Genomic DNA, 24,570 nt, shown 5'->3' on the forward strand with positions numbered 1-24,570 from the left:
AAGCATTTTGAGTAGTTGTTGTGCATTGCCAGAGAAGGCTCAAAGTCATTCTCTTTTTCTTGCCAGTTCATAAGAAATCAAAGGACAATCTGTCAGCCCAGCACCGTGCTTCAAAGAGGAAAGAGATAAACCACTTTTACCTTCCAAGCAGATAAGTATGCATAATGAAACTGTTTAGACTTGGAGATTTTTTCTTGATGGATGCTGAATGCTCTAATGTGGCAAGCTCAGAGGCAGATATTAATCGCAGAGCTTTAATGCCAAAGGGGGGAAAGAATTAACTCTGCAATTCCAATTGAAAATGTTGACTTCCTCCCATAGTAATACACATTAAAAATAATACTTTCTCTCTACAGCAGAGTCTGAAGTCTAGAAATAATATGACTCCTGGAGATATATGAGGGAGTGCAATCCCATTAATTCTGCAACTCAAGGACTTCGCATTGTGCAATCATTATTATCTCATGATCTGCATATTCTTTTATCTATGTAACTTACAGATATTTAGATAATGGCAAACTGAAGGGCTAATTATATGTTACGTGGTCATTTACACTATTATATTTATATCCTGCCCCTCTTCCATCATGGAAATCAAGACATGGTACACAGGGTTCCAAATTGGCCTCTCAACCAGGGATTAACAAAACCCAGATCTGTCTAGACCAGGCTTCCTCAAGTTGTTTTTGGCCTACAACTCCCATGATCCCTAGCTAGCAGGACCAGTGGTCAGGGATGATAGGAATTGTAGTCTCAAGACATCTGGAGGGCTGAGGCTGAGGAAGCCTGGTTTAGACTCAGCAAACATGCTGCATCCTGTGGCTTCAGGCCATGTCCTGGAGCCTTATGCACGGCCCCAGGGCCATTTTTAAGAGACTGAAGCAGCTTCAGAAAGTTTAGGGCTGAGGAGCAGCCAGAGGAAAAGGATGTGCTTTACTATTTCCACATTGTAGAATCATATAATTGTAGATGGAAGGGAACCCTCAGCTAGATCATACATGACAGATGGCTATCCAACCTCTGCTTAAAAACCTCCAAGGAGGGAGAGTCCGTCACCTGCATGTCAATGCTCCCATAAATTTCCCATGAACTTCATTTCATTTATTTCAATGAAGCTATGTAGCATATGGGGGAAGCTTCAAAGAAAAACTGAACTATTTTCCAATTTATAAATGCTTCCTTGCTTGATCCCTTAAAGGGAAACTCTTACTCACCACAAGCATCCAGCATCTTCTAAATTCTTGCACTTACTTTCTGTAACTTCCTTCCTTGAAGAAATTCTTTCCCCTTCCTCCTCCCTGTCACTTCCACTGACAGCACCTGCACTGCTCAAAACCTCTCATTCTAATGCCAGAGAAGCCACAAAGCTTTCCTAGCAAATAAAGACTGTAATTTTGCCAATGTAGTCAGGAGGTATGTTTATGCAAGTTAAGAAAAATAATGCCACCTCCATTGCTATTGTGATATGAAGTATTACACACCATTCCTGTCTGCTAAAGCCAACACCACAAATTGCATTGACTTCCAAACTAGACCAGTGCTGAGTGTTTCTGAACTCACACTTTAAACCACAGCAACACATATATTTGCACTTGTGACTGATAATGATGGGAAACTACACTCTCCATTTATTTTCATAAGCCAGGCATAGACATGAAAACTGCCATGAAACCAGAAGAAAATGCTGACTGGGCGCTAGAGAGGCTGGCTAACAGAAGGGGTGAGCTGAGGACATAAAGCTCAACTTGACATGACAGTATCTTTTCTCTGCAGCCATCTGCCTCCAGCACTAACAAAAGAAGAAGACGACGACGAAGAAGGCAGCTTTATTCAGGGCTTTATGAAACATTCTGCATACATTTTCTTTGCTGAGTGTTCTGGGATATTTCATCCTCTTTTTGAATGATGAAAGACTGTTTTGCCACTGAAGAAGCTTTGGGTTAAAATCTCCAAAAGGTTATTCTGATGAGGAGAATCCCATGAATCATAAAAGGAGAAAAAGACAGTTCCAGAATCATTCATCACCAGCATCCCTTGAACAAAGTTCCACATTACAAATTCAATGTGCAACAGCCTTCCCACAGCCATCCAAGTTCTAAAGCAGCTTCTTCACCTCCAAACTGGGAAAGAACTGCTGCAATCTGACGAGCTGAGAGACAGGCACAAAATGAGATGAGGAATAAAAATAGACAGGTACTCTCTGACTTGACAAGCAAGAGGAGGAGCACGTTTTCCAATAAATATAGAACACTTGCTTGGTTTCTTAAAAATAAAAAAGCTCAAAGTGCCTTGCATGCTTTAATTTTCAGGTGGCCACATCTGGAAATCCTTGGTTTATAATAACAGCTCCCAAACGGACCCTCCCATCTTTCTGTTGTCTCCCACTACTGTTAAGATTTTGATTGTAAGCTCTTTGGGGCAGGGACCTGACTTTTTTAAGGCAAAGGAGTGCTTCAGTTACACTGTAAAACACTTCACACATTGATGCTGTTACATTAATATTAACCTTCAAACTCATTTTATACCATGAGGGTGATCTGAGTCTTGAGACTGGGAAAAGGCAAGCTGGACTATGTGGAATTCACATTTGAAAACCTGGGGAATCCTGTTCAGTCTCATTATGGAAGTCTAACTGCTTGTTTTCAAATGATAATACTTCAGCAGCCACACTGCTGACTGCATGTTGGCCAGGCATTCTTAAATATTCTGACCCAGTGCATGCATGCTCAGAAGGATCCGCTTCTGATTTCATTATAACTTCTATCCAACCAAATGTGCACAGGATGGCATCCTATGTCTATTAAAGAATTGACAGCGTTTTTGAACCCAGGGCATGGAACTGTTAGGATCATCATGAAAGCTACTTTGAGCTTAACAAAAGGGAAGGGCAGGAAAGTGATGCCACATGTATATTACAAGAGAAGCACTATAGCATTATTTGTGTGTATTACTGTGGGATAAATCATTCAGAAGCCTTTTTAAAGGGGATTGCTGTGCTCTGAACATACCCTCTGGTTAGCATGATCTTCCAAAGAAAAGAAAAACAAAGCACTAATGTAATTCCTGTTTTGCCCCTACTTCTAAAGCTCCTTGTTGTGGCATTCACCTTATGCAATGCTCTGCAAATGAAGTCTGCCGGGGCCCTTAACTGTATTCCTTCAGCCTCCAGGATAGCTCAGTCGGTACAGCATGAGACTCTTAATCTCAAGGTTGTGTGTTTGAGCCCCAAGTCGGGCAAAAAGATTTGCATTACAGGGGGTTGGACTAGATGACCCTCATGGTCCCCTCCAACTCTACAATTCTATGATCATCCAAGAGCCTCATTTAGAGATCTCCCAGGAAAAGACTTTAAAGTCATATGCACAAGATGTCTGGTGAAGGAATTTTTCATAAGGCTTCTGGCTGATTTAAAAATGCCTGTGCTGGGTTAGATTTTGTTTGTTTTAATGACTGCTGAATTTCTGTTTTATTGTACTGGGATTAGTCTAGAATATCATCTGTCTTGTTATGTGCCATTATAATCAATCAATAATAATAATAATAATAATAATAATAATAATAATAATTTATTTTTTATACCCTGCTCATCTGACTGGGTTTCTCCAGCCACTCTGGGCGGCTCCAAACAGAATATAAGTAGTAGTAATAATAATAATAATAATAATAATAATAAAGCGATAAAACATCAAACATTAAAAACTTTCCTAAACAGGGCTGCCTTCAGATGTCTTCTAAAAGTCAGATACAATGGTACCTCGGGTTAAGAACTTAATTCGTCCTGGAGGTCCATTCTTAACCTGAAGCTATTCTTAACCTGAAGCATCACTTTAGCTAATGGGGCCTCCCGCTGCCGTCACGTCGCCACTGCGTGAAGCAAAGTTCTTAACCCGAGGTACTATTTCTGGGTTAGCGGAGTCTGTAACCTGAAGCGTCTGTAACCCGAGGTACCACTGTAGTTGTTTATTTCCTTGACATCCGAAGGGTGGGTGCCACCACCTATAACCTCACTTCTCGCTGGGAGGGAACCGCCAGAAGACCCTCAGAGCTGGATCTCAATGTCCGGGCTGAACGATGGGGGTGGAGACATGCCTTCAGGTCTACTGGGCCAAGGCCATTTAGGGCTTTAAAGGTCAGCACCAACACTTTGAATTGTGCTCGGAAAAGTACTGGGAGCCAATGTAGGTTTTCAGGACCGGTGCTATGTGGTCTCGGTGGCCGCTCTCAGTCTAGCTGCCGCATTCTGGATTAGTTGTAGTTTCCGGTTCTCCTTCAAATGTAGCCCCACATAGAGTGCATTGCAGTAGTCCAGGCGGGAGATAACTAGAGCATACACCACTCCGGCGAGACAGTCTGTGGGCAGATAGAGTCTCAGCCTGCGTACCAGATGGAGCTGGTAGATAGCTGCCCTGGACACAGAATTGACCTGTGCCTCCATGGATAGCTGTGAGTCCAAAATGACTCTCAGGCTGTGCACTTGGTCCTTCAGGGGCACAGTTACTCCATTCAGGACCAGGGAGTCCTCCATACCTGCCTGCCTCCTGTCCCCCCAAAACAGTACTTCTGTCTTGTCAGGATTCAACCTCAATCTGTTAGCCACCATCCATCCTCCAACCACCTCCAGACACTCACACAGGACAATTCACTGCCTTCACTGGTTCTAATTTGAAAGAGAGGTTTAGCTGGGTATCATCCGCATACTGATGAACACCCAGCCCAAACCCCCTGATGATCTCTCCCAGTGACTTCATATAGATGTTGAAAAGCATGGGGGAGAGGACAGGACCCTGAGACACCCCACAAGTGAGAGCCCAGGGGTCTGAACACTCATCCCCCAACACCACTTTCTGGACATGGCCCAGGAGGAGTGGAACCACTGTATAACAGTGTCCCCAGCTCCCAGCCCCTCTAGACGGTCCAGAAGGATGTTATGGTCGATTGTATCAAAGGCCGCTGAGACATCCAGCAGAACTAGGAAACAGCTTTCACCCTAGCTTTCACCTAGCCTGCTGGAGATCATCGACCAGCATGACCAAGGTAGTTTCAGTCCCATGATGAGGCCTGAATACTGACTGGAAGGAATTCAAATGGTTTGCATCCTCCTGGCGTGTCTGGAGTTGTCCAGCAACGACCTGCTCAATCACCTTGTCCAAGAATGGAAGATTTGAAACTGAGTGATAGTTGGCCATATTGGCCAGGTCCAAAGAAGGTTTTTTTAAGAAGCGGTTTAATAACTGCCAGTGGGTCTGCGAAGGCTATTGCTACTTGGTAGGCTCGACACTGAGCTCTAACCAGCGTTCAGTTCGATTCAAAATTACCGTATTTTTCGCTCTATAAGACGCACCAGACCACAAGACGCACCTAGTTTTTGGAGGAGGAAAACAAGAAGAAAAATATTCTGAATCTCAGAAGCCCGAACAGCAAGAGGGATTGCTGTGCAGCGAAAGCAGCGATCCCTCTTGCTGTTCTGGCTTCTGGGATAGCTGCGCAGCCTGCATTCACTCCATAAGACGCACACACATTTCCCCTTACTTTTTAGGAGGGAAAAAGTGAGTCTTATAGAGCAAAAAATACGGTAGTTTTCCACCACCGGCGCTCTAGCCATCTCAGCAATTGTTTCATCACCCTCAGCCCTGGAGAAAACCATGGGGCTGTCCGGGCTCCATGCAATCGGAGAGGGCGCTTCAGAGCCAGACAGTCAATAGCCCTTTGGTGCCAAAGAAGGATAGAAATTTTTTTATGTATGCCACAACAGCAGCAAGAATACTCATTGCAAAGTATTGGAAGACACAAGATCTACCCACTCTGGAAGAATGGCAGATGAAGGTGATTGACTACATGGAATTGGCGGAAATGACTGGCAGAATCCGAGACCAGGGAGAAGAGTCGGGGAAAGAAGACTGGAAGAAATTTAAAGACTATTTACAGAAATATTGTAAAATTAAGGAATTTTAGAAGGATGTTGGATAGAAACTAAGTGGTTTCCAGCTGTAATGCTTTAAGAGATACGGAAAAAGGTTTTATAAATGGGTAAAAGCTTAATAGTAAGGACTTGCTGAACTAACAAACTGAACTGGAATACAAAAAAGGGAGGTACGAGGAGGTCCGGGGAAATAAGTGAAAGGAGGATATGTTATGGAAAACTAACGATGTGTTTTTAATTGTTTTTATTTTGTATGTTTCCTTTTATTTTTATTTTTTTGCTATATCTTAAAAACTTTATCCTTTTTTCTGTATTTTGTATTTTCTTCTATTTTTATTTTCTGTTTTTGTATTTTTTGAAACTTTAATAAATATCATTTTTAAAAAAAACAACAGACAGTCAATAGCCCTGATTAACTCCGCATTCCAGCGGGCCACCAGGGAATCAGCTGAAAGGCCATCAACATGGGATAAAACATCCCCTCTGGAAACCATTTGGATCCATTAAGTGGCGGGGGCGGACCATCCAAATCGGTCCCACCTCCCTGCAGAGGGGAAGGGTCGCAGAGAAGTCCAGTTGCACCAGGAAGTGATCTGACCATGGCACTTCTTTAGTTTCGTTTTTACTTAGTGTCAGATCACCAACATCCATAGAGGTGAACACCAGGTCTAAGACATGTCCGCGGCTATGAGTTGGGCTAAACCTATTCAGGGACAGCCCCATGGAGGCCATGCTTTCCACGAAGTCCTGAGCAGCCCCTTGTAAGGTTGTGTTGGCATGGATGTTATAATCCCCTAGGACAACCAAACTAGGTGTCTCCACGAGAACATCTGCCATGACCTGAAGCAGCTTGGGCAGGGAATCCTTGGTGCAGCAGGGAGGTCAGTACACCAAAAGGAATCCTGTATTGCCCCTATTGCCCAACTTCCAGAACATGCACTCAGAGAACTGGGTCTTCCCAATAGGACACCTGGTGCAAACTAATGACTTCCTAAAAATCACTGCAACCCCCCCACCCACCCACACGGCCTGGGTTGCTGTGCGTAAGAGAAACCTGGTGGACAAGCAGCGGCAAGAACAGGCCCATCTGCTTCATCCAACCAAGTCTCTGTTACACATGCCAGGTCAAGTCCTCCATCCACGATCAAGTCATGGATGGCAATAGTCTTATGAATCCTTGACCTGGCATTGCACAGCAGCACCTTCAGGTCATGTGGGTATCCCTTGCTGATTCCAGTATCCGTCCGGTCAAGACCAGACCCAGAGGTAGGGATAGTCCTCAAATAACGACTAAACCTGCCTCCTCGGTAATGAAATGGTCTGCTCTTAGCATAACTCCTCCTCCTACCCATGATCACTGAGATCAGATGTCCCAGTGCATCCCCCCACCCATGGAACCTGCCCCAGTCATTCTGTTGGCTGGGGCCCACTCCCAGGCAGCCCTGACCCTCTCCCCTTTATAACAGAACACAAACCATACAACAAACCAAAAAAAATAGTAGAAACAAAAAAACAACAACCCCCAAATAATAATAATTTACAATCATACTAAAATTAAACCAATCCCTAGCCCCAACTAAACGTCCATCCCACCCCCAAGAAAAGAAAAAGGAAGAGAAAGAGAAAAAAGCCAAAATTCAAAACACCACTGATTAAAAACTATTTAAAACACCTAAAAGCATTTAAATAATTACTTAATAACATTACCACGGGGGGGGGCTGGCCCTTGCCCTTGTCTCACCCCCAAAGGGCCACCCCCTTTGGTGTTCCCCTGTCAGGCCCCCTCGAGTTCCTTGAAAGCAAGGCAGGGTAGAATTTCTAAAATTTAAATTAAATTATTGAATCATTAAGGCCCCTGATATTAGATTTTTACATGCTGCACTAATTATGGGAATTTCTAAATCATGCGTTATCAGCTAGCTATGACAAGTAACAACAGATGAAACTGTTCCTCTTGACTGGCAACAACTGGCAAGGACTGGAGGTTAATCATTCCTCTCTCCCCTTCAAAGACACGGTCATGCAAAAAAAATGAGAAGGCAGACATTTGCTTCCCAAGAAAACCATTTTTTCAACTGTGGAACCCCTTCTTGAGGTGGGTCTATGTTGTGGGAGTTAAAATGCAGATCTTCCAGACAGAATATTGGACTGAAGATGTCACCTGCTATTTTTGCTTCCAATAGAGCTTTAGTACAACTTTTCAAAGTATTTGTTCTCTAAGGGACTTGAAAATCTTACACACATATCATTATTTTATCTTATAGCAGTCCTCACAGAACTGCAGGACTCATGTTTCATGCAGCAAGACAGATTATCTGCATTCAGCTTCAACCCAGTTTCCAATATCTCAAATCCATGTGTCTTTTGCAATACGGGAAGATAAGAATTATACTGAGGCATCAGGCTGCCGAGCATGAAGGAAACACATGTTTGACTACCTAAGAACCAGAGAAAGAGAGAACTTAGATGACAAACACACTTTGGTTAACCTACTAGTCATAATAATAACTAGTGCAAATGAAACTGAAACTCCCTGTCGTTCTTCAGAATGCACCTTTTCTGCTCAAAGACAACCTCCTCAGTCATAATCCACTGACACATAGTGGCTGACACATAGCCACTGTGTATGTGTGTTTTTCTCTTCCAAATATGCAGGTATTTTCTTCTTTCTTGGAAGAAACCCTGAAAAGGGTACTAAAATTAACACCTATTATCTCATCTCACAACACGCTGAGTTAAAACTGATGATCCCCTGTGTAAGTGATGGGTCACAGGATTTACCTCCCCCTGACTGGCTGAATCCTGCTAATCTCTGCCCAAACCTTCCTTGCAAACAACATAAAAATTGCAGAATTTGAGAAACAGGTTGTCTCCATCTTTACTAGCCTGAAATACTTGCATTTTTCCTCTTCCCGCAATGGGGCCCAGGCATTGCCTGAGAGAATCATAGAATCATAGAGTTGGAAGAGACCACAAGGGCCATCGAGTCCAACCCCCTGCCAAGCAGGAAACACCATCAGAGCACTCCTGACATATAGCAGAATACTGACATATAGCAGAATACTCTGCTACATACACTGAAACAGTTCCTTTAGGACTTGCGTTAGGTAAGCACTAACCAGTCATTTTGTGCCTTTTCTTTCTTTCTTTTAAAAGCAACTCTCATTCTCTATCTCTCTTTATCTTACCACTTTCTAAACATACCTTAATAAACATAAAGCTGCTGAAAATTCCTAGTGCATTGTAACACAGATTCTGCCCCCCCCCCACTTGCCTATATGGTCAGCTGCATTAATATTCTTTCAAGAGAAGGTGCATCAGAATAACAGGGTTAAATCCCCATATCTTAGCAGTGGGCCTGACTCAAAGGCAGAGAACGATCAGGCCGGCTGGCAGCTACCTCTGTTTAAGTACAACCATGAGCCTCTTGGCTGGTTTTTCAGCCAGGAGAGGATGCATGTATCCTGAGCTGTATCAGGAAAGGGAGTAGGCATTCCAGGGGGTTGGACTCGATGACCCTTGGTGCCCCTCCCAACACTACATTAGGTAACGAGGTAGCTAGAGAGGCTGCGACTGGCCCAAGGTCACCCAGTAAGCTTCATGACTGAATGGGGATTTGAACCCTACTCTCCCAGGTCCTAGTCTAACACGCTAATCACTATACCACACTGGCTTCCCAGAGCACTTCTGCTATGAGATAAATTAAGTAGGTAAATAAAGATAGAGGAAAGCAAACTGAGCAAACTACTTACGTCTGAGGAAAATGGAACCTGGAGCTCAGTCACAGATCCAGGAGTTCACAAATGCAGTCACCATTGACAGGTGTACATTTAACACCAGTAGCCATCAGAGAAACTCTTCAGTAGACTTGTGATTGATTGCCTCTTGCGCCTGCAGGCTGTGCAGCATCACAGTCATGGGCTGCGTGGGAGGGGTGGCCGCAAACACACAGGCACACATGCCCTGCGCCCGCTGCTGCTCCTTGGTGAAAAAGCAAAAGCCCCACCAGGCACAGGTTACAACAACAACAACAACAACAACAACAACAACACTTCCTTTGCCTCTGTAGAGGCAAGACAGCTGAGCCTCACTGCGCCCCAGAAACAATGGCTGGGCACTAGGCATCGCCACAAGTCTATGGGCAACTAAACAAGGGGCTGGTTCACTTTCTTACACATGCGCTCCTCTTCCTTTGGTGGACTCCTCTACTTCGCCAGACGTATACCCCTGTGCCACATACCCAAGACGGGTATTCAGCTGAATTCATGCAATCTCCCAACCCTCAGCTGTTTCCTGAGAAGGAACAGTCACATACACTGCGCCTTTGAGTCATTCTGTAATGTGCTACATTATAGAAACAGAGAAGAAGAGGGGCAGTGTTCCTGCTCTACCCTATGGCAAGAAAAACATTGGGAAAAACAAAGATTTGGGCCTGTGGTCAGATCTCTCACAGAGCAGCTTTGCCTCAACCGTGAGGTTTCCAATTCTGAGGAAGTTTGGGGGTTTTGCAGGGGGAGGGGGAATCCAAGGAAATGTAGAGTCCCTACCCAACTAGTAAGTCAGTGGTGCTTAGGGTGTTGGGCCTGAGTTTAAAATGCAACTCAGCTTGGGAGACCTGAGTTCAAATCTCAACTCAACAATGAAGCTCACTTTGCTGGGTGAGCATCTCAGTCTCACCAACCGCTCAGGGTTGTAGTGAAGATGAAAGGGGTATTCCACATTGAGCCCCCTAGAAGAAATATGGGATATAAATGTAATAAAACCAAAGCGGTAAAGCAAGAATTAAAAATTCCCTACTGAAATAAAACAGAAGCTTTGGAGCATACATTAAATAATGCTTTGCGCTTGCACTGATAACTGAGTAACACAAACACCTGAGCTGCCAAAATGTATGTCTTGAGAGCTGTTTTTAGTCCTGGGCGATAGGAGGAGCGGTTGGATACCTGTAGAGACTAGTAGAGAACAGATAAAGTATCTGAGGGAGATGAAAATTTGTTTGATAGGAGTACTTGTTGATAGGAGTATTTTAAACACTGCTGCAGCCAAAAGCATATGGGGTGTGGATTCTGGAGTCTGTTACAGAAAAGAACAAGTAAAGACAACTAACACCTACACATTTGCAGCTGATCTGACCTGAAGCAAACTGGTTGCCATGGCAGAATTATTTCCTAGCAGCACACAATACTTACCTCACTGAATTCACACTGCTTTTTTCCTCACCCTAAAAGTTCTTTGCCAGCACTAGTCAAAATGACTGACAGCTTGAAAAACTGAAGACCTTTTCACAGAATTTGTTTCTCTCTTTCACATTACAAAATTACTTCCAGTAGCCGAAAGGGATTGAAACACTGCCGCCTGATCCACTTTGCTTCCCCTCATGTTTCCTTGTTTCCAAACTGGTCATCGCCCCCACTTTTGGAGCAAAGTGTCTCACCTGCTAGATTCCAACCACTTTCCAGTAAACAGCATAAACCTCAACCTGTGAAACTGTTCAAACTTAACACAGTTCTGAGCCACTTAACAAAAGGCATAGTATTTCAATATAGCACTTCAAGGAGGCCCACGCACAACAAAATAGTTGTGTTCTATGTTATAAATCAAGCACTGCTGGGGTTGTTTCTTTTTGTTTTCCTTCTAAAAAATAAAAAAATTAAAGCTTAAAAGAAATGCAAAGATCAACTACAAAGTATATTTCCTTTAATACAAAAATATGAAAAAACGAATCTAAATAAAAACAAAAACAAAGGAAGAAGAAAGAAAAGGGGGAGGAGAGAAAAGGAGGTAGGGCTTCCGATTATTCATCTGTCAGCTATACATAAAAATAATTCAAAACGTTGGCTCTTTTTCATGCAAAAATACCCAAGGAGTTTCCAATCATTAATAAATATCAACAATTATTTTTATCTAATTAAATATGTCAACTTCACCATACATCTCTCAAAAAAAATTCCCCGATCTATTTTTTATCAATAAATTTTTATTCTGGAAATATGGCCCAGAGAAAAAAGTTTGAAAACCACTGAACTTTGAATGCTTTGCACGTTCCTCACTTGTTAATTGTAGCATCAAGAGAACACTTTCAGGTGTGAATGAGCCATCTCAAGACGAAAGTTTCATATCACCTGATATTAAAACTTCTCATTGGACTGCAGTTAGCTATGAGTCAAGTCACAAATCAACTAGTGAACATGAATATGTGAATCAGCCCCAGGCCAGAACAGAGTGGGGAGCAGGTGGGCATGGGCATGCGATTTTGAGGTTGCTTACTCCAAGTCTCCCAGTACGTAGAGGCAAAGATGGACCCTTTGGTAAAGATTACTGAAATGGGGCATACATTTCCATCTGGCCTGGGCCTCTTACCAGCTTTCCATGGCCGTGATCAGCACTTTGAAGAAAAGGAGTGATGCTGTGTCCCACGTGGGAAGCTTCAGAAGCATCTGCTGTATGACACGCCATTGTGAGACTGTACTATTGGTCTAATTCTGTGCAGCTCTTTACATTTTCTTGGAAAGAGTACTGGGGTACTTTTAAAGACTAATTAATGCATCACAGCATGAATTTTTTGCAGGCAAGTTCATTCTTCCAGTGGAGTGGATTGGAGGCCCATGTACCCATATTTATGGTTACCAGATGTCCCTGTTTCCTGGGGACGGATTTACAAATCTCTCCCTGGACAAAGTCCGTCCCTGGAATGTCCCCGGATTTCATTTAATGTCCCCGGATTTATATTTTAAGTGTTGTAGATTTATTAGTAGGGAATGAATATTGTGTGATTGGTTCAATGGCACAAAACACATCATCTGGGGACTTCCGGTGAGGCAAAATGGCGGGCGCCACGGCAGTGGGCAGCTCCTGAAGCCAGCCAGAGCCAACTGTGCTACCAGGCTGGCTCCGGGCTGCTGAGACTGCCGCTGCCGCCACCACTGCCGAGGGGGAATTGGGGACACCCGGTGCATCAACTGGGGGAACTGCTGACACCCTCCCCCTGCTACCCAAATCGAGCCGGGAGCGAGAGCACCCAGCCACCTGGCTCACTGCCCAGCGGCACTCCGGGGCCAGGAAAACCCCAGAGCCGATGCAGGGAGAAGGAGAGGAGAAGGAAGAGAGAGAAAGAGGAAGGAGAAAAAAGAGGGGAGCCCTGACCTTGCCGCGTCGCTGCTGCTGCTGCCACTGAGGAGGAGAGGTAGGAGAGCACCGGGAGGGAAATGACACGTGGCCGAGCCCAGGTCCGACCGGAGCCTACTCCATGGCGGCTAGCGCTCCAAGAGAGCAGGCCAGGGCCCAGATGAAGGCCGCGTGACAGACACCACAAAACAGAAGATACTACTTCTTTCTTTTTCCCAAAAAAAAGGGGGTCCCCGAATTCTTGGGGGAAAATCTGGTAAACTTACACCATATTGGAATAGGTTATAAGACTTATATGAGCAATATTACTGAAAGCAAATGATTCAACTGTGATTGCCAGTGATTAAAAATGTCAGGTTTTTATTAAAGTGACACTCAGTGGAAATGAAATAGAGTATTTATATTATCTGCTCTGCAAATTAGTTTTTGATTTTGTCACGGTTCCCTTGTCAAATGAGAGAATGAGTTGAGTAATTGCTTAAGACACAATGATAGAGATGTGTCAGATTTAACAGTTGCCATGCACTTCTTTGTTCTCATCTATGTATGTGGGGGCCCAAGGGCTCAATAAATGTCCTGCCTTTGCACCCAAACTGGGAATTGCAATAATTAAAGCAGATGTTTGTCAACCATCTGTAAGATCCCAAAATATGGACAATTGGCTCCCTAAAAACATGCAAGTTCATTGGTTGTTTTCTCCACACCTGATGCCTGGCAGCTGAAAGTTTAAACTGACTCTGTCAGTGCTGAAAATATCGCTGCCTGCCACCCCAATCTCCAAGTGGTGCAGAGATGCCAGGAGTTCCAGGGCTCAGCCAAGGGTCCATGTTTCCTTTTGGGAATGAGGCACAGTGGAGACTGCAGTGTCTTTATGATACATTGTTTATTTGCACATTATATAGCCTTTAAAAATGGTACACAGATAGATAAATTAACTAAACACAGAAAGAGGAAAGCTGTACACAAAAGGAGAGGATAAATGGGGAGGAAGTACATATGGAACATTCCAAAACCTTCAAACTACATTTTAGAGACTTAGGTTCATGACATCTGAACTGAGTCATATTATTTGGGATGACTCCCTTTTAAATTAATATTATATATGTGGTAGTATATCTGTAATGAGCAAGTCATTACAGATATAATGCTACTTATCATTTAATGCTACAGACATCAAGGAAACAATGTGCATTTGTAGATCAGACCATAGAAATACCAAAGGAGAAGATGACTGTCTTTCACATTTTATTTTTATGGGAATTCTGCTTTAGATATAAGCAAACTTTATTTTGGAAATAAAACTTAGTGTCACACTTGATTACTAAGTGAACTTGTTAGTGTTATAATAGCACAGGAGGTGACAGTATAAAGGAGAAATGTTCAAGCATAATATGTGAGTAGCAAATGAAGTACACACTAGTGGAATTGCACTGGAATTGCTTTGACCTTCCTCCCTCTTCATCCAGACTTCTCTCACAAAGCGTTAGCAGAATTCTGTCATTTTGACAGAATATAGGAAAGCAGTACTGCAGGCAGATCCTTCAGAGAGGCAATCCTTGGAAGAAGCAAAAACAAGCAGGAAAGCCATGCTGATGCAAGCTTGAAACTGGAAGATTTATAACCTCCAGCTATTTTATGATGAACACAGACATGGTCAGCTTCACTGACAAAAGGAACTGCCAAGTTAGGTAGGCAATATGGTGCTCTCCAGATGTTGCGGACTATAATTCCCATCATCCCTGACCATTGGCTATGCTGGTGAGCAGCTGCAGTTCACAACATCTGAACAGCATCATGCTGGCTATTCCAGTGCTAGACTATATTGCAGCTGATGAAAGTCAGAAGTATTTCTGATTTTATGTTAACGACATGTAGAAATCCAGCAAAGAGCTCCACTGATTCCACAGAATGAACTGAATTGGTGGGGGGGGGAGAATAGTACTCAAAATTCATTAAGATGGCAATCTTAAACTTATCTACAAGAGAGTAAGCTCAACTGAACACAGAACAGAGCAGAAATATATATGGGATTGTGCCGATAGCCACGAAAGCAGCAGATGGGATTATGTGAAGTGCATAAAACTTCGTGTTATACTCTGGGTCATTGAATAGAGAGCATTAAATACATGGTGATGGTATGTAAGATCCACTTTGTCCTTCTAAACAGTCTATCTACTATTCCTGCTCTTTTCCAAGTTCCTATCATTTGTGTTTATATGATGGAGCCTTTGTATAGCTTTCAGCAAGAGAATTGCTGTTCAGTACAGTTTATGATGACATAAATACGGGGGCTAGTTAATTAAAATTAATGGCCAGCGCTTCAAAATTACAGTTGCACAACATGGTATTTTTTCATCTTGAAGAGCCTTGGCGTATCTTTACACAACTCCATTAAAAAGCAATCTCCTCCTTACAGCACACAGTATAGGATGAGAATAATAACTTGCAGAGATTTGAGGCTTTGATGACATAATAAGGAAAAAGAAAAAGTCCTACAATCACATCTTTTAATATGATTGAGCATGGAACCCTTCTGGACCAGCTCATCAGGATGGGTAGCAGGGGCACTGCTTTGCAGTGGCTTCATTACTACCAGCAGGTTGTATCCAGAGAACAGTCCTGGGAAATTGTGCTTCAGTCACATGGTCCTTGTATTATGGTGTGTTGCAGCGCATGAACTTGTCCTGAATGCTGTTTAAAATCTATATCGAGCACTTCCGGTTTAGCTTGACGTGGCAGAGGCTGTTGATTACATTCACATGGGATATTTTGAGGATGATATGGGAGTAATCATCCTCCCAACCCCCCCAGGGCTGGTAGGAATGAAGGGCCAGGGGGCGCTGGGTGGAAAACACTGTGCGTCTCTTTGGCAACTCTCCAAAGTCACAGCCATGAGCGAACAAACTCCTGTTTTTTAAGATGGTAATTCGGACTTAATTAACAGACATGTTCTGAGTAAGGGGAGATAAACTACTCTGCGAACTGATTCAGCCATTGAGGAGCTAAAGGATTCGAGTGGAAGAGAGACTATGGAACTGGCATGTCAGAACGGAAGGGGGGGAGCCTCCTTTGTTTCTTTTTTATATACTGCGTGTTTGCTACTTTACTTGGCAAATCCCCCTGGAAAGTCTGAATTGATTATATAAGCAAGCGAGACTGTACTGTACTGTAATATTGACATAATTTTGATCTAATTATTAACTGTGTGGGAAAGATTTACCAATTTGCAATTAACTCTGATGGACTGTTAAGATCGGAAGATGGGAATTGAGGCTTCCAGCCAAAGTTCAGGCTTATCTGTTCTGGTATGAGATGAAACGAAGAGGTTTGGACATCTGCTGGAAAATCTGGCAGAAAGCCAGATTTCCTCCATTTTGGGACATGTTGTATTGGATAACTACCGGCAGGAAGAAGTGAAAGTGAAAGACACGGAAGAAAATAAACACCCACACAGAAATATACTGTTTTGATATAACTCGCTTGCTGGACGAACTCAGAGGCTCAGAGGCTGTGAAAACAAATGAAGGATTAACATCAGATTGATTTATGGGAACCACCTGGACTAATTAAGAAAGCAGTCCAAATGAGAGATGATGGCAATCCTCCGACCTCAGAGCATGGGAAGTCAAACAAAGTTTTATGATTTGGCTTAATATATGGACTGTTTGATTATTTTATAATTTGAAATGTCTTTAATGTGGCCTTTACTGGATTGTTAAACTGGAAAACTTAATAAATATTATTTTTAAAAAATTAAAATTAAATCTATATTGAGCTGTTGGGAGCTGTCATGATGAGATTTGGAGCAAAGTGTCATGCTGATGACACACGACTCTGTTTCTCCATAACATCTGGGTCAGGAGAAGCTGTGCAAGATCTGGAATATTGCCTGGGCACAGTGGTAGACTGGATGAGGGCCAATAAACTGTGCTTGAACCTTGGGAAGATGGAGGCACTGGTGGTAGTTGGTTCCCATGTCTGGAAGACTGGCCAGTTGCTTGTTCTGGATGGGGTTGTACCCTCTGAAGGAACGGGTGAAAAGTTTGGGGGTGCTCCTAGATCCATCTTTGTCACTACAGGCTAAAATAGCCTCAGTGACTAGGAGTGTCTTTGAACTGCTATGGCTGGTACACCAACAATGCCTATTCTTGGACAGGGGCAGCCTGGCCATGGTGATTCAGGCTGTGGTAACCTCAAGTCTACTACTGCAATTTGTGGGGCTCCAGCTGGTGCAAAATGCTGCAGTTAGACTGTAGGTTGGGAGAAGCTAATGCCAGCACATAACACAGTGCTTAAATGCTTGAACTGCGTGCTCATATGCTGCACACCAGGTTCAAGGCTCTTATATTAATTTACAAGGCCCTTAACAACTTGGGTCCAAGATATCTTAAGGACTACTTGATGCTTTATATCCCTGCTCAATTATTGAGGTTTTCAGAGAAATCACTGTTAGTGGACACACAGTGCGTATCCAAGTGTGTTCAAACCTTTGCTAAGAGGAGACAGGTCCCCTCCCTGTTGAACTTCTGGCACTTGATGAAGACTTCATTTAAAAACCCCAGCACATGTTTTTCTTATTTAATGTCTTAGTTTAACTGATGTTGTGCTATAGCTCTTTGGTAGTCTTCCTGTATCCCTATTATACTCTGCTCAGAAATGGCATTATTAAGTGGTATGAAAATTCTTAAATAAATAGATGTGAATAGCAAGTTCAGCCATCTGTGTGAACCTCTCTATATCTGAGAGCTCCCTGGTATACCATGGTGGCTAAGAGAAGCAGCCTTCTTCAGATATTACCTCAAACTCATGAAAGGAATGGGAAGTGAGGGTGCTTGAAGAGGGCCGGACAAAGCTCTCAATGAGAAAGTCCTTGGTTCAACTCCTGCTGCTGCCACAAACTCACTGCGCGACCTTGGACACTCTTCTCGCTCACTCTTAGCTTTCCTCCCCACCTGCGATCAAGGGATAAGGGCCTAACTCACTGGCGGAGGAAGAGGGGGCCGGGGGAGCGCCCAGCCCCCGGCAGCACAATCCCAGTGGGGTTCCGTCGCGGCTGCCGCCCCACCCCCAGAATGGGCACCCCGCCCCTGCAGGCAGCATGTCACGCCCCCAGAACGTGCGCCAGCCCCGCCCCCGCCTGCTCTCCACCCCTGGTGCCAGAGCATGAAGCTCCGCCACTGGCCTAACTTACAGGGCTGCTGTGTAGGTTACAAACTTTTCATGCAAAGTGCCTTGAACTTTTAAAGCATTATATAAATACTAAGTGTATGTGTAGGGCTTGACACATTTTGTCCAGTTCCACACCCAAACCTTAGTTGCACCAAATCCATGTTGCTGAGCTTTTATGCCACCCACTTCTTATTCCTGCCAACCGACTGCTTATAATGAGGGGATTGACATTGTGCTGTTTTTATTGTTAGTATATGCATATAGTTTTAATTCTATCAGTGTTTCATTGGTTTTAATGATTCCCCCCCTACATTTTTAGCTGTTTTTATTTTTATCGGTAAGCTACCTTGAATCCCTATCAGGGGAAAAGGTGGAGTGTAAATAAATACATAACATCAACAAGTCAGTTTACTTATTTGAGTTTTAGAATACTCACGTCTTAGCACCAAGACCTCATAAAACAATACACAGATAGAAACTGAACCTAACCAAAATTATCCTAAGGCAATAGCAAAAATAAGATTTTAAAGGGCTTCTTGAATGCCAGAACTGAATGAACAGAGAGTTCCACAACTGCAGGACCACCACCAAGGAGGTCCTCTTTCATGTGCTCACCAACCTAACCAATTTCACTGGCAGGCACACAGGTAGGACCTCAGATGAAGATCTTAGATTACAAACTGGAACATACACAGGTGCAGTAGCAGATGCAGCTGGCACAAAAGTAGCATCTGACCCCGGCTGGCATCCTGGCTGCTGCATTTTCCACTAGTTGGCATTTCCAAACCATCTTCAGAGGCAGCCCCACATGAAGTGCATTGCAATGATCAAGTATGGAGATGGCCAGAGCATGAGTGACCAAAGCGATGTCCTGCCATTCCTGCAGCTGATGTACCAGACTGAGAGGGTAGAATTTACTACGACCAGGGCTCCCTTTGGTGCCTCTCCAGCACTGGAGCCTGCCCCTTTGCAGCAAATGGGTCACTGCCATACCATCCACCACCTGCCTCTGTCTAGAGGGCGACATTGCTTGTAAGCTTCCTACTCATTCGTTTTAGTGTTGCTCTTCCAGCAAGAAGGGAACAAAACTAGAATAAATATTGATGAATCAAAAAAGTCTTCACAATTCTTTGAAAATCCTTTAAAGGGGGAGAAGGGAAGAAATCAGGCCTCCCATGGTAGGGAATGCCATACTCCAGGTGCCACAAATGAGAAGGCCCTGCATCATGTCCTAGCCAGCTGGACTCTGATGGTGGTGGGAAATAGAGCAAACCCACATGGATTTGAAAGTATTTTATGGAAAGAACATTAACATTTTGGTTCACCTCATACTTTGGACTAGTTTTGTAAAGCTTTTGAGTGATGGTGTTGATTTTGTCTCAACTACTGAAATGCTGAATTATTTATGTACAAATTTGAGATATTTCAGTGGTTTTTCTTCTTTGTCTTATTGGCTATACTGAGCAACAATAGTCTTACTCAAAAAGAAACAGAAAAAGAAACCTTCAGACATGGCATTTTAATAGCAAGAATGAACTGATCATGTAATGGAAAATTCATGCAGCCCTTCTCTCTCCTCTGTTACTGTATTTACTTCATCTTAACATAATTTGGCCTGTTTACATAAAAGCTTGATATCTTAACTTGCTTTGCTTTCTGGTTTGTATGCATAATGAAGACATTATTCACAAGACAAAGCAAAGAACCCCAGGAGTCCTACCAAGAATGATTGTCTCAGCAATGGAACAATTATTACCACAGGAGGGTGAAGCTTAAAAATGCACTGCAGCCATCTGATATAGTGACATCTCAAGTAAGGTACAATTTAGCAAAATCCCCCGGTTTCCCACTTACTGAGATCCTCCTTTGAACCCACTGGTTGGGGGAGCAGCCTAAGACGCATCTGGAGTCTTCCCCTCTTGTTTTCTGGGGTTGGCCGATTGGCTGTTTTGGTTGCCATTCAGCCACGCTGCATGGCAGGAGGAGAGGCAGATCCCTGGAACCATCAGGCTGAAGCAACTGGCTTTGGGGTGGACCTGAGAGGGAACCTTTCTCCTCTAGTCTGCTAGTAGAGCTTGCCCATTGCCATCACCCCGATTCATGTGTCAATGTCCTTGTTGCAGCAGTGACCTGCATTTGCAACCGGTCTTTGCTATGCAGAGTTTTGCCTTCTTCATAGTAATGATAGCAGATGTACTTTAATTGTGTGTTTTTTCTTCACTTCTGTCTCAGTCCTGTCATTGCAGGTGCTGGAGGCACTGAGCCAAATCAATTGCAGGGGTAAATGTGGGTTGAACTGCCAGCTCCCCAAGGGAATCTTGGGGTTGCCCTGGGCAACCATAGCAGGTGTCCAGGCCAATGGCTCTGCTCTTCAGAAAGGTGCTAATTACTAGAAACTACTATTAGGCCAGCAACCACCCTACCTGGCTGGCACCACACCTGTGAAACAAAAAGGCAAGTGTCTGGTTCTTCCCTACCCTGGAGAAAAGCTCACAGATGTAAATACATGAACAAGAGTGCTTCATATCATATTCACCACCTCACTAAAGCCATCAAAGGAGCATCACTTTCCCTGGGCTATAATTAAAAAGAAACCACAACAGCAGCACCAAGCAAACGCAGCAGTAGATGTTGGCATATGTTCAAGTCAGTTGATCAGGAAAGCCACAAACAGTAAAGAGGATGTTAAGGATGTGTGAAAACTGCTTTAAGCCTCTCAGAGATAGAGGCTACTTAGAGTTCTTTTACTTTTCTACTCAAAAACTATTTTGTCTAAAGTAGAAGGGAAGAACACATTTTGTAGTTCATAACTTCACCGGGAATATAAAGGTTTGGATCCAAAGGCAGGTGCCCCTCTTGCAGCAGAGGAGGGATACCTTTCCCATCTCTGCTTCCCCCACCAGCACTGGCTCCGTGTGTGTGTGTGTGTGTGTGTGTGTGTGAAGGGATCCTCCAAAGCAGCTCTTCGGGGGGGGGGCTGCACATAGAGAAGTGGAAAAGGACAAATGGCCCACAGCACAGCTGAAAGTAGCTTTTAGATCCAAGCCACTGCACCCTCAGAAACATTTAACTCCCCCCACCAGCACAGCACTGCATTCTAAATAAATTTTCCACTTCAAATATAATGACATTTTCCTTGGTTTTCAAATCCACACATATTTCCTAATATAATCAAGGTTTTTCCACTCCTAGGAGAATGGACAGAAATGATAGTGAGAACAAGCTAGTCAGAATCTCTATTCAGCTGTTACATCTTCCCTTTACATTACTGGCCAAATGAAAGTATTGTGTTTCTATGGTAGCAATCTTGGAACTCCCTGACCAGAGAGGGGAGTGAGAAGTCTGTTGAAAAGAGCCACGTGATCCGCCCTGCCTGAATAATCATGTGTGCCCCTGCATGGCAGGACAGGGCCACACTGCAGTGCTCCCTGTCCCACGAGAAGGGAACGAGAACAAAACTTGTACGAGTCTCAGACTGCAAATCTATGCACACTTTTCCAGAGAAAGCCCCACTGAACACAGTAGAAATTACTTCTGAGTAAGCACATGAATGATTGCATTGTCAATTATCGTTCAACTGACTGATTAAATTTGCACAGAAATGCATAAGAATAAAACCATCCTTTCGAACATGGCAAAAAGCACATATTGTTCTAGCTCCCACTTTCAGACTCAGGGCTTGAGCTATTGTCACAGTTATTAGGTTTAAATGGTTTATTCCAAAAATCAATATAGTGTTCCAGCATACAGCAGGCTACAGGTTACAAGATTATAAGCCACAGCAGACACTACAATGCAAGGCTCGGCATCAGCTGTGACCTTGACCCAGCAACTGACATGCTCCCTGGACTCTCCTTTTGAAAAGAGGCACCATCATTTGCACAGTTGGTGTCCCAAACCTTGGGATCAGTGCTTTTTTCTGGCGGTACTCAACAGTCCACAGTACCTACACCATTTTTCCTAGAAAAAATCACTGGCTTTGGGCATTTATTTGTATGACACAGAACACACCACAGAGCTGTGGATCTGGGGCATGTTTACACTGCTACCACTGTCCTTGAAAATGATGTATAAGCAAAAGATCATAATTGTTTCATTTGGGCTTGCCTGGTTGTTACGAACTTAGATAATATGGTTCTCAACTTACTACCAGTAATAGTGTTCACATATCCAAGAGTCATAGTCAACACTTAAGAGGACCTACTTAATAGGACCTAATTTTACACTCATTTTCAAGAGTATGAAAACAAGCATGAACTGAAAAGTTATTATTTGCAACAGCTTAATGAAGCAAGTTAGACTTGAAAAGAATCTCCAGAGCATGCATCTGTCATGTTTATCGCTTTGCAGACTGATTTGTGCATCAATGATACAGTAAAAGCAACAATTAACAACATTACAACAGTAATAATAATTAGCAAACATATATCTTTGCTCTGTTTCTGAGTAATATAACTGTAATCAAAATCTGTTTTAAAATATACTACCATGATGTTCATACATCCTAACTGAGAAAGCATATACTCTGCAGGGGCCTGTAATTCCTTTAATTTTCTTTGGTTATTATGTCAATCATTTTTTAAAGTTCTAGCTTATTATGATGTGCTGCTGGCCTGTGAATTGTTTGAGACAGTTGTTTTAAATGAGAGGGTTTTATTGAGCTGTGGTATTACAGTTTATGATTGTTAATGTAAGTGAGCATGGCCTTGAAATGTTTAAAATAAATACATTCTATGTAAGTTATAAAATTGGGATTACATTTTAATTATGAGAAGATAATAGATACAACGGAATGCAAGAACAGAGAGAGAGAGAGAGAGAGAGAGAGAGAGAGAGAGAGAAATGTATAGACTCTGCTTTTCAATGTCTATCTGGTGAGCATCTTGCTTAAGCTCCCTTACAATATGTAAGCTTAGTACAAAATAAAAAATAAAAACCACTGCCAAAACATGTTTGTGTCAGTTTGAAATTGAAGAAGGCCTTGAAGATTTTCAAGAGGATGCAACAGTTTGTCTAACTCAGAGGTCGGCAACCTTAATCGGAGGATGGGCCGGTTGACTCTCCGTCCATCGGAGGATGGGCCAGAGTGTGCACACACACACACACTCTTCCGGGTCGGAGGAGCGCCCGTGCGCATGCGCACACACTATTTCCAGCGCTCCTCCGGTGCTTTCCCCTCCTCAGCCAAAAAGTTCTGGTACTCACCATGAAGTTGTTATAGTGAATGCCACACTCTTAACATTTGGTGGGGAAGAGGCCAGCCCTGCACCCCCTTGAGTTCACCCAGGGGGAAAACACTGCTAGGAATTGATGGTGGTCAGAACAGAGGAACAAGTGTCTAAAGGGGGACCCTTTCCTGAATGGGGCATCAGGGTTGCCATGGGACACGCATGAAAAAGCACTGTTCTGTCATAAACTTGCCTGTCTCTGGGGCACTTGCCATCAGTGTTGGGAAAACTGCAGACACCTCATCAACCAGACTCCTAAAAATCTCATGTGAGAGCCAGAAATGTAAATATTATCCCAGCTTTCCACAAGACTAGTTTAAAAAACGGTGCTATTAGATCCTAGGCAGAGCCGTAGCTACGGGGGGGGGGGGGATAGCCAGGGCTTTTGCCCCAGGTAAAACCCCCAGAGGGGTGCCATTGAGGCTCCCAGCCTGTGCGTGTGTGCATGCGAATGTGTTGGGGGGCCAAACTGGGTCTTGGACCCGGGTGAAATAAAGCCTAGTTTTGCCCCATCCTAGGAACCAGAAGAAATATTATTTCACCCCTTCCTCCCATGGTCCCAGTTGTGCACTACAATCATGAACTGGTAGCATAAGAAGCTAATGTTAGGATGCTTGCTTCAACAAACAAAAACCTATGAGTCATATGATCAACACTCACTAACACATGTCAGTGCAGAATACGGTTCAGTTTCAGTATCGGGGCAAAATTAAATTATAAAATTATGTCATGGTAGTTGAACTAACAAAATTACCAGAGTTATCCAAAATAATTTGCATTAATTTCTAGTTGCCTCATAGAAAAGACTAAGGAACAATGGACAAAACTTTTAGCTATTCGTAAATTCTATAAAAGTAGCTACTATAAAACATACATGCTCAAAGCCTTTTAAAAGGTGCAGCAGAAACAAGATTAGAATATATAATTATTTCAGTTTGGCATTCTGCTATCAGAAGCTATAAGCAGTCAGAAATCAGTACTGGTATTGGCTACGATGACAGAATATATGACAAATAGAGGTTTTTTGGTAGTGGAACTTGTTTTGTGAATTTTTACATCAGTGGGCTTAGGCCTGTGCAGCTCTGCATAAGATTAGACTGAAAGATCACTAGAACTTACTCCTAAGTA

The 24,570-nt window shown here is 43.2% G+C and overlaps 1 protein-coding gene and 1 long non-coding RNA gene across 2 annotated transcripts in view; both read right to left on the minus strand.

Moving 5' to 3' along the window:
• The window catches only part of CAMK1D (calcium/calmodulin dependent protein kinase ID), a 241,532-nt gene that overhangs the window by 210,971 nt on the left and 5,991 nt on the right, over nucleotides 1–24,570 (minus strand). The gene's annotated exons all lie outside the window — the stretch shown is intronic.
• LOC308486793 lies at nucleotides 1,821–10,557 on the minus strand. The gene is made up of 2 exons (XR_013991315.1): nucleotides 9,673–10,557; nucleotides 1,821–2,149 (listed from the first exon to the last, which is right to left on the minus strand). It is a non-coding gene; the product is annotated as an uncharacterized lncRNA (long non-coding RNA).

This window comes from Podarcis pityusensis (assembly GCF_964106645.2).
Source record: "Podarcis pityusensis genome assembly, chromosome: 10".
Classification (NCBI taxonomy): Eukaryota; Metazoa; Chordata; class Lepidosauria; order Squamata; family Lacertidae; genus Podarcis; species Podarcis pityusensis.